Genomic DNA, 10,046 nt, shown 5'->3' on the forward strand with positions numbered 1-10,046 from the left:
GTGGCGGCTGTGTCGAACCAGTTTTGACCAGAACAAACCAGATCAAACCGGATGGATCCGGTTTTGACGGGATCAAACCGATTTTGACCGGATCAGACTGGATCAAACAGGATCGAACCGGACCAGACCGGATGAAACCGGATCAGACAGGTTCAAACCGGTTTTGACCGGATCAAACCAGATCAGATCAGAACGGATCAAACTGGATCGACCGGTTCCAAATGGTTTTGACCGGATCAAACCGGTTTTGACTGGATGAAACCGGATCAGAACGGAAGAAACCGGTTCAGACCGGATCAAACCGGATGGAACCAGATCAAACCGGCTCAAACTGGTTGAAACCGGATCAATCCGGTTCAGACCGGATGAAACCGGTTAGGCCGGGTCAAACCGGATGGAACCAGATCAAACCAGCTGAAACCGGTTGAAACCGGCTCAAACAGGTTCAAACCAGCTCAAACCGGTTCAAACCGGATCAGACCGGATCAAACCGGATGGAACCGGATCAAACCGGCTCATACTGGTTCAAACAGGATAAATCCGGTTCAGACCGGATAAAACTGGATGGAACCGGATCAAACGGCTCAAACCGGTTCCAACCGGATCAGACCGGATGAAACCGGTTCAGACCGGATCAAACCGGATGGAACCGGATGAAACCAGGTGAAACCGGTTCAAACCGGCTCAAACCGGTTCAGTCCGGATCAAACCGGCTCAAACCGGGTCAAACGGGATCAGTCCCGATGAAACCGGTTCAGACCAGATCAAACTGGATGGAACCGGATCAAACCGGCTGAAACCGGATCAAACCGGATGGAACCGGATCAAACCAGCTGAAACCGGCTGAAACCGGATCAAACCGGATGGAACCGGATCAATCCAGCTGAAACCGGTTGAAACCGGCTGAAACCGGATCAAACCGGCTCAAACTGGTTCAAACCAGATCAAACCGGTTCAGACCGGATCAAACCGGATGGAACCGGATCAAACCAGCTGAAACCGGTTGAAACCGGCTGAAACCGGATCAAACCGGCTCAAACCGGTTCAAACCGGATCAGACCGGATGAAACCGGTTCAGACCAGATCAAACCGGATGGAACCGGATCAAACCGGCTAAAACTGGTTCAACTCGGATGAAACCGGTTCAGACTGGATCAAACCGGATGGAACCGGATCAAACCTGCTGAAACCGGTTGAAACCGGCTGTAACCGGATCAAACCGGCTCAAACCGGTTCAAACCGGATCAGACCGGATGAAACCGGTTCAGACCGGATCAAACCGGATGGAACCGGATGAAACTGGCTCAAACTGGTTCAAACCGGATCAAACCGGTTCAGACCGGATCAAACCGGATGGAACCGGATCAAACCAGCTGAAACCGGTTATAACCGGCTGAAACCGGATGAAACCGGCTCAAACTGGTTCAAACCGGATCAAACCGGTTCAGACCGGATCAAACCGGATGGAACCGGATCAAACCGGCTGAAACCGGTTATAACCGGCTGAAACCGGATCAAACCGGCTCAAACCGGTTCAAACCGGATCAGACCGGATGAAACCGGTTCAGACCGGATCAAACCGGATGGAACCGGATCAAACCAGCTGAAACCGGTTCAAACCGGCTGAAACCGGATCAAACCGGCTCAAACTGGTTTAAACCGGATCAAACCGGTTCAGACCGGATCAAACCGGATGGAACCGGATCAAACCAGCTGAAACCGGTTATAACCGGCTGAAACCGGATCAAACCGGCTCAAACCGGTTCAAACCGGATCAGACCGGGTGAAACCGGTTCAGACCGGATCAAACCGGATGGAACCGGATCAAACCGGCTAAAACAGGTTCAAACCGGATGAAACCGGTTCAGACCGGATGAAACCGGATGGAACCGGATGAAACTGGCTCAAACTGGTTCAAACCGGATCAAACCGGTTCAGACCGGTTGAAACCGGCTGAAACCGGATCAAACCGGCTCAAACTGGTTCAAACCGGATCAAACTGGTTCAGACCGGATCAAACCGGTTCAAACCGGCTGAAACCGGCTCAAACCGGTTCAAACCGGATCAGACCGGATGAAACCGGTTCAGACCGGATCATACCGGATGGAACCGGATCAAACCAGCTGAAACCGGTTCAAACCGGCTGAAACAGGTTCAAACCGGCTCAAACCGGTTCAAACCGGATCAGACTGGATGAAACCGGTTCAGACCAGATCAAACCGGATGGAACCGGATCAAACCGGCTAAAACTGGTTCAACTCGGATGAAACCGGTTCAGACCGGATCAAACCGGATGGAACCGGATCAAACCTGCTGAAACCGGTTGAAACCGGCTGTAACCGGATCAAACCGGCTCAAACCGGTTCAAACCGGATCAGACCGGATGAAACCGGTTCAGACCGGATCAAACCAGATGGAACCGGATGAAACTGGCTCAAACTGGTTCAAACCGGCTGAAACCGGATCAAACCGGCTCAAACCGGATCAGACCGGATGAAACCGGTTCAGACCGGATCAAACCGAATGGAACCGGATCAAACCAGCTGAAACCGGTTCAAACCGGCTGAAACAGGTTCAAACCGGCTCAAACCGGTTCAAACCGGATCAGACTGGATGAAACCGGTTCAGACCAGATCAAACCGGATGGAACCGGATCAAACCGGCTAAAACTGGTTCAACTCGGATGAAACCGGTTCAGACTGGATCAAACCGGATGGAACCGGATCAAACCTGCTGAAACCGGTTGAAACCGGCTATAACCGGATCAAACCGGCTCAAACCGGTTCAAACCGTTCAGACCGGATGAAACCGGTTCAGACCGGATCAAACCGGATGGAACCGGATGAAACTGGCTCAAACTGGTTCAAACCGGATCAAACCGGTTCAGACCGGATCAAACCGGATGGAACCGGATCAAACCAGCTGAAACCGGTTATAACCGGCTGAAACCGGATGAAACCGGCTCAAACTGGTTTAAACCGGATCAAACCGGTTCAGACCGGATCAAACCGGATGGAACCGGATCAAACCGGCTGAAACCGGTTATAACCGGCTGAAACCGGATCAAACCGGCTCAAACCGGTTCAAACCGGATCAGACCGGATGAAACCGGCTGAAACCGGATCAAACCGGATCAAACAGGTTCAAACCGGATGAAAGCGGTTCAGAGCGGATCAAAACGGATGGAACCGGATCAATCCAGCTGAAACCGGTTGAAACCGGCTGAAACCGGATCAAACCGGCTCAAACCGGTTCAAACCGGATCAGACCGGATGAAACCGGTTCAGACCGGATCAAACCGGATGGAACCGGATGAAACTGGCTCAAACTGGTTCAAACCGGATCAAACTGGTTCAGACCGGATCAAACCGGATGGAACCGGATCAAACCAGCTGAAACCGGTTGAAACCGGCTGAAACCGGATGAAACCGGCTCAAACTGGTTCAAACCGGATCAAACCGGTTCAGACCGGATGAAACCGGATGGAACCGGATGAAACTGGCTGAAACTGGTTCAAACCGGATCAAACCGGTTCACACCGGATCAAACCGGATGGAACCGGATCAAACCAGCTGAAACCGGTTGAAACCGGCTGAAACCGGATGAAACCGGCTCAAACCGGATCAGACCGGATGAAACCGGTTCAGACCGGATCAAACCGGATGGAACCGTATCAAACCAGCTGAAACCGGTTGAAACCGGCTGAAACCGGATCAAACCGGCTCAAACCGGTTCAAACCGGATCAGACCGGATGAAACCGGTTCAGACCGGATCAAACCGGATGGAACCGGATCAAACCAGCTGAAACCGTTCAAACCGGCTGAAACAGGTTCAAACCGGATCAAACCGGTTCAAACCGGATCAGACCGGATGAAACCGGTTCAGACCGGATCAAACCGGATGGGACCGGATCAAACCGGATGGAACCGGATCAAACCAGCTGAATCCGGTTGAAACCGGCTGAAACCGGATCAAACCGGCTCAAACCGGTTCAAATCGGATCAGACCGCATGAAACCGGTTCAGACCGGATCAAATCGGATCAAACCGGCTGAAACCGGATCAAACCGGATGGAACCGGATCAAACCAGCTGAAACCGGTTGAAACCGGATCAAACCGGATGGAACCGGATCAAACCAGCTGAAACCGGTTGAAACCGGCTGAAACCGGATCAAACCGGTTCAAACCGGATCAGACCGGATGAAACCGGTTCAGACCGGATCAAACCGGATGGAACCGGATCAAACCAGCTGAAACCGGTTGAAACCGGTTCAGACCGGATCAAACCGGATCAAACCGGCTGAAACCGGATCAAACCGGATGGAACCGGATCAAACCAGCTGAAACCGGCTGAAACCGGATCAAACCGGATGGAACAGGATCAAACCTGCTGAAACCGGTTGAAACAGGCTGAAACCGGATCAAACCGGCTCAAACCGGTTCAAACCGGATCAGACCGGATGAAACCGGTTCAGACTGGATCAAACCGGATGGAACCGGATCAAACCAGCTGAAACCGGTTGAAACCGGCTGAAACCGGATCAAATCGGCTCAAACTGGTTCAAACCGGATCAAACCGGTTCAGACCGGATCAAACCGGATGGAACCGGATCAAACCAGCTGAAACCGGTTATAACCGGCTGAAACCGGATCAAACCGGCTCAAACTGGTTCAAACCGGATCAAACCGGTTCAGACCGGATCAAACCGGATGGAACCGGATCAAACCGGCTGAAACCGGTTATAACCGGCTGAAACCGGATCAAACCGGCTCAAACCGGTTCAAACCGGATCAGACCGGATGAAACCGGCTGAAACCGTATCAAACCGGATCAAACAGGTTCAAACCGGATGAAAGCGGTTCAGAGCGGATCAAACCGGATGGAACCGGATCAATCCAGCTGAAACCGGTTGAAACCGGCTGAAACCGGATCAAACCGGCTCAAACCGGTTCAAACCGGATCAGACCGGATGAAACCGGTTCAGACCGGATCAAACCGGATGGAACCGGATGAAACTGGCTCAAACTGGTTCAAACCGGATCAAACTGGTTCAGACCGGATCAAACCGGATGGAACCGGATCAAACCAGCTGAAACCGGTTGAAACCGGCTGAAACCGGATGAAACCGGCTCAAACTGGTTCAAACCGGATCAAACCGTTTCACACCGGATAAAACCGGATGGAACCGGATGAAACTGGCTGAAACTGGTTCAAACCGGATCAAACCGGTTCACACCGGATCAAACCGGATGGAACCGGATCAAACCAGCTGAAACCGGTTGAAACCGGCTGAAACCGGATGAAACCGGCTCAAACCGGATCAGACCGGATGAAACCGGTTCAGACCGGATCAAACCGGATGGAACCGTATCAAACCAGCTGAAACCGGTTGAAACCGGCTGAAACCGGATCAAACCGGATGGAACCGGATCAAACCAGCTGAAACCGTTCAAACCGGCTGAAACCGGATCAAACCGGCTCAAACCGGTTCAAACCGGATCAGACCGGATAAAACCGGTTCAGACCGGATCAAACCGGATGGAACCGGATCAAACCAGCTGAAACCGGTTCAAACCGGCTGAAACAGGTTCAAACCGGATCAAACCGGTTCAAACCGGATCAGACCGGATGAAACCGGTTCAGACCGGATCAAACCGGATGGGACCGGATCAAACCGGATGGAACCGGATCAAACCAGCTGAAACCGGTTGAAACCGGCTGAAACCGGATCAAACCGGCTCAAACCGGTTCAAACCGGATCAGACCGCATGAAACCGGTTCAGACCGGATCAAATCGGATCAAACCGGCTGAAACCGGATCAAACCGGATGGAACCGGATCAAACCAGCTGAAACCGGCTGAAACCGGATCAAACCGGATGGAACCGGATCAAACCAGCTGAAACCGGTTGAAACCGGCTGAAACCGGATCAAACCGGTTCAAACCGGATCAGACCGGATGAAACCGGTTCAGACCGGATCAAACCGGATGGAACCGGATCAAACCAGCTGAAACCGGTTGAAACCGGTTCAGACCGGATCAAACCGGATCAAACCGGCTGAAACCGGATCAAACCGGATGGAACCGGATCAAACCAGCTGAAACCGGCTGAAACCGGATCAAACCGGATGGAACAGGATCAAACCAGCTGAAACCGGTTGAAACAGGCTGAAACCGGATCAAACCGGCTCAAACCGGTTCAAACCGGATCAGACCGGATGAAACCGGTTCAGACTGGATCAAATCGGATGGAACCGGATCAAACCAGCTGAAACCGGTTGAAACCGGCTGAAACCGGATCAAACCGGCTCAAACTGGTTCAAACCGGATCAAACCGGTTCAGACCGGATCAAACCGGATGGAACCGTATCAAACCGGATCAAACCGGTTCTAACCGGATCAGACCGGATGAAACCGGTTCAGACCGGATCAAACCGGATGGAACCGGATGAAACTGGCACAAACTGGTTCAAACTGGATCAAATCGGTTCAGACCGGATCAAACCGGATGGAACCGGATCAAACCAGCTGAAACCGGTTATAACCGGCTGAAACAGGATCAAACCGGCTCAAACCGGTTCAAACCGGATCAGACCGGATGAAACCGGTTCAGACCGGATCAAACCGGTTGGAACCGGATCAAACCAGCTGAAACCGGTTCAAACCGGCTGAAACAGGCTCAAACCGGCTCAAACCGGTTCAAACCGGATCGAACCGGTTCAGACCGGATCAAACCGGATGGAACCGGATCAAACCAGCTGAAACCGGTTCAAACCGGCTGAAACCGGATCAAACCGGCTCAAACCGGTTCAAACCGGATCAGACCGAATGAAAACCGGTTCAGACCGGATCAAACCGGATGGAACCGGATCAAACCAGCTGAAACCGGTTCAAACTGGCTGAAACAGGCTCAAACCGGCTCAAACCGGTTCAAACCGGATCGAACCGGTTCAGACCGGATCAAACCGGATGGAACCGTATCAAACCAGCTGAAACCGGTTGAAACCGGCTGAAACCGGATCAAACCGGCTCAAACCGGTTCAAACCGGATCAGACCGGATGAAACCGGTTCAGACCGGATCAAACCGGATGGAACCGGATCAAACCAGCTGAAACCGTTCAAACCGGCTGAAACCGGATCAAACCGGCTCAAACCGGTTCAAACCGGATCAGACCGGATGTAACCGGTTCAGACCGGATCAAACCGGATGGAACCGGATCAAACCAGCTGAAACCGGTTCAAACCGGCTGAAACAGGTTCAAACCGGATCAAACCGGTTCAAACCGGATCAGACCGGATGAAACCGGTTCAGACCGGATCAAACCGGATGGGACCGGATCAAACCGGATGGAACCGGATCAAACCAGCTGAAACCGGTTGAAACCGGCTGAAACCGGATCAAACCGGCTCAAACCGGTTCAAACCGGATCAGACCGCATGAAACCGGTTCAGACCGGATCAAACCGGATCAAACCGGCTGAAAACAGATCAAACCGGATGGAACCGGATCAAACCAGCTGAAACCGGCTGAAACCGGATCAAACCGGATGGAACAGGATCAAACCAGCTGAAACCGGTTGAAACAGGCTGAAACCGGATCAAACCGGCTCAAACCGGTTCAAACCGGATCAGACCGGATGAAACCGGTTCAGACCGGATCAAACCGGATGGAACCGGATCAAACCAGCTGAAACCGGTTCAAACCGGCTGAAACCGGATCAAACCGGCTCAAACTGGTTTAAACCGGATCAAACCGGTTCAGACCGGATCAAACCGGATGGAACCGGATCAAACCAGCTGAAACCGGTTATAACCGGCTGAAACCGGATCAAACCGGCTCAAACCGGTTCAAACCGGATCAGACCGGGTGAAACCGGTTCAGACCGGATCAAACCGGATGGAACCGGATCAAACCGGCTAAAACAGGTTCAAACCGGATGAAACCGGTTCAGACCGGATGAAACCGGATGGAACCGGATGAAACTGGCTCAAACTGGTTCAAACCGGATCAAACCGGTTCAGACCGGTTGAAACCGGCTGAAACCGGATCAAACCGGCTCAAACTGGTTCAAACCGGATCAAACTGGTTCAGACCGGATCAAACCGGTTCAAACCGGCTGAAACCGGATCAAACCGGCTCAAACCGGTTCAAACCGGATCAGACCGGATGAAACCGGTTCAGACCGGATCATACCGGATGGAACCGGATCAAACCAGCTGAAACCGGTTCAAACCGGCTGAAACAGGTTCAAACCGGCTCAAACCGGTTCAAACCGGATCAGACTGGATGAAACCGGTTCAGACCAGATCAAACCGGATGGAACCGGATCAAACCGGCTAAAACTGGTTCAACTCGGATGAAACCGGTTCAGACCGGATCAAACCGGATGGAACCGGATCAAACCTGCTGAAACCGGTTGAAACCGGCTGTAACCGGATCAAACCGGCTCAAACCGGTTCAAACCGGATCAGACCGGATGAAACCGGTTCAGACCGGATCAAACCAGATGGAACCGGATGAAACTGGCTCAAACTGGTTCAAACCGGCTGAAACCGGATCAAACCGGCTCAAACCGGATCAGACCGGATGAAACCGGTTCAGACCGGATCAAACCGGATGGAACCGGATCAAACCAGCTGAAACCGGTTCAAACCGGCTGAAACAGGTTCAAACCGGCTCAAACCGGTTCAAACCGGATCAGACTGGATGAAACCGGTTCAGACCAGATCAAACCGGATGGAACCGGATCAAACCGGCTAAAACTGGTTCAACTCGGATGAAACCGGTTCAGACTGGATCAAACCGGATGGAACCGGATCAAACCTGCTGAAACCGGTTGAAACCGGCTATAACCGGATCAAACCGGCTCAAACCGGTTCAAACCGTTCAGACCGGATGAAACCGGTTCAGACCGGATCAAACCGGATGGAACCGGATGAAACTGGCTCAAACTGGTTCAAACCGGATCAAACCGGTTCAGACCGGATCAAACCGGATGGAACCGGATCAAACCAGCTGAAACCGGTTATAACCGGCTGAAACCGGATGAAACCGGCTCAAACTGGTTTAAACCGGATCAAACCGGTTCAGACCGGATCAAACCGGATGGAACCGGATCAAACCGGCTGAAACCGGTTATAACCGGCTGAAACCGGATCAAACCGGCTCAAACCGGTTCAAACCGGATCAGACCGGATGAAACCGGCTGAAACCGGATCAAACCGGATCAAACAGGTTCAAACCGGATGAAAGCGGTTCAGAGCGGATCAAAACGGATGGAACCGGATCAATCCAGCTGAAACCGGTTGAAACCGGCTGAAACCGGATCAAACCGGCTCAAACCGGTTCAAACCGGATCAGACCGGATGAAACCGGTTCAGACCGGATCAAACCGGATGGAACCGGATGAAACTGGCTCAAACTGGTTCAAACCGGATCAAACTGGTTCAGACCGGATCAAACCGGATGGAACCGGATCAAACCAGCTGAAACCGGTTGAAACCGGCTGAAACCGGATGAAACCGGCTCAAACTGGTTCAAACCGGATCAAACCGGTTCAGACCGGATCAAACCGGATGGAACCGGATGAAACTGGCTGAAACTGGTTCAAACCGGATCAAACCGGTTCACACCGGATCAAACCGGATGGAACCGGATCAAACCAGCTGAAACCGGTTGAAACCGGCTGAAACCGGATGAAACCGGCTCAAACCGGATCAGACCGGATGAAACCGGTTCAGACCGGATCAAACCGGATGGAACCGTATCAAACCAGCTGAAACCGGTTGAAACCGGCTGAAACCGGATCAAACCGGCTCAAACCGGTTCAAACCGGATCAGACCGGATGAAACCGGTTCAGACCGGATCAAACCGGATGGAACCGGATCAAACCAGCTGAAACCGTTCAAACCGGCTGAAACAGGTTCAAACCGGATCAAACCGGTTCAAACCGGATCAGACCGGATGAAACCGGTTCAGACCGGATCAAACCGGATGGGACCGGATCAAACCGGATGGAACCGGATCAAACCAGCTGAATCC

The sequence above is a fragment of the Macaca nemestrina genome, unplaced genomic scaffold, assembly GCF_043159975.1.
Source record: "Macaca nemestrina isolate mMacNem1 unplaced genomic scaffold, mMacNem.hap1 Scaffold_57, whole genome shotgun sequence".
NCBI lineage: Eukaryota > Metazoa > Chordata > Mammalia > Primates > Cercopithecidae > Macaca > Macaca nemestrina.